Consider the following 1,651-nt stretch of genomic DNA (forward strand, 5'->3'; position numbering starts at 1 on the left):
CCCTGCCAGCACTGAGATGCTTACACATTCACTGACTCGGCTTTCCTCCTGCAGTCAGCATCATTGCGTCTGTTTTGTGAGATGGAGAAGGACTTTGTGGATTGGTGTTGGACATATGGGTTAATGGGTTAATGTTGTACTTGTGGGCTTGGGCAGCACTGTACTGGGTTGGGATGTTTTCTTGATGTGCACTTAATCTTTACATAAAACTCTCTCTAATACATGTTTCTGTGGATTTGTATCTCTAAAATACCCAGACTATCACAGATGGTAAACCTTCACAGAGACTGTTGACCTCATCTTTTTGCATCTGGTGGGTTTTAACTATCCACTTTGTGTTTAGGATGCCAGTGCTTAACCCAGTGCACAACTGGGTCTCCTTATGCCTATGTAAGAAGTCTCAGTTACAAACTCTGGAAACCAAGACTCAACTGAGCATCCCCAATTGAGACTGTATACATAGTCTCCATATGTACACAAATCAGTGTGCCAGGAGAACAATGTGATCTAATTCCACAAAGAAAGGACCATAGAAATCCTGTGTTTAGGACGCTACCTTTGCCAGGTTCTGATCTGTATCCTTTGCTGTAAAACTGTAGGCATGCATATAGTACTTCCATGACTTCAGTGAAATGTGTTTGCAAAGATCTGTTGTTCTTTGCCATATGCAGCCAAATATACGCATGGTTGGTGAATTGAATTGTGTTATATTTGAATAAAGATAGTTTTAAAAGGGAACCTTCTGTAAGGTCAAACTTATTGTTGAAAACCAATATACCCAAGGCGTCACCTTCTCTTTTTTCCCAGGATCTTAAACCTATGTTTCATAATTTTTCAGAGATGAGACCATATAAAATATTCTGTTCTTACCCACAAAATGACCTAAAAATGGGGACTTCTCTTAAAAGCTGTTAAGCCACAGTTTATGCTTGGTTCCCCACAAGTCAGTAGTTCCTTCAAAGCTGCTCCAAGACCAACTAATGGAGAAACTAAAAGAGACATTCCATTCCCTCAAGGCGATTTGCCTTTTAGTGGTTTCTGCACGGCAGGAATGTTGTTTCTTTCTTTCTAATTAGCCATGTTAAATTCAATGCCCATATGCATTTAAATTACATATTTATATCAAAAAGTTATTGGTATAAATGTTTATGTTGAAAGTCACCCAGCCATTTCCATATTTGTTATTTGTTGTGCGTTTTCTTCATTAACATATTCCACACTCACTACAGTGAAAGGCCTTATGAGGTGGGGCTAAATTTTGTTCATTTGTTCTACAAGAGGGCTTCAAAGAGTTTGTAGAAAATGTCCATGAACTTTTTGATGTGCTTGTTTTACCTGCACTTAGAAGAAGGCATAAGAATGAGTAAATATTTTTATGTTTTATCTATGTCATATGCTTCAAAATTAGGTTCAAACTTAAAAACAGTTACAAGGATGGAACAGACCGGGAGACGTTTCATTCTGTTGTACATAGTGGCTCTATGAATTGTAGCCAACTTAATGGTAGCTCACAATCACAACATTTCAATATGCTTCCAAATGCTTTTCTTTCTTTTTTAAAAATCATTTTATTGGGGGCTCATACAACTCTTATCACAATCCATACATACATCCATTGTGTCAAGCACATTTGTACTTTTGTTGCCATCAT

The sequence above is a fragment of the Echinops telfairi genome, unplaced genomic scaffold (genome assembly GCF_000313985.2).
Source record: "Echinops telfairi isolate 266 unplaced genomic scaffold, ASM31398v2 ScPeMD7_7469;HRSCAF=8507_0, whole genome shotgun sequence".
NCBI lineage: Eukaryota > Metazoa > Chordata > Mammalia > Afrosoricida > Tenrecidae > Echinops > Echinops telfairi.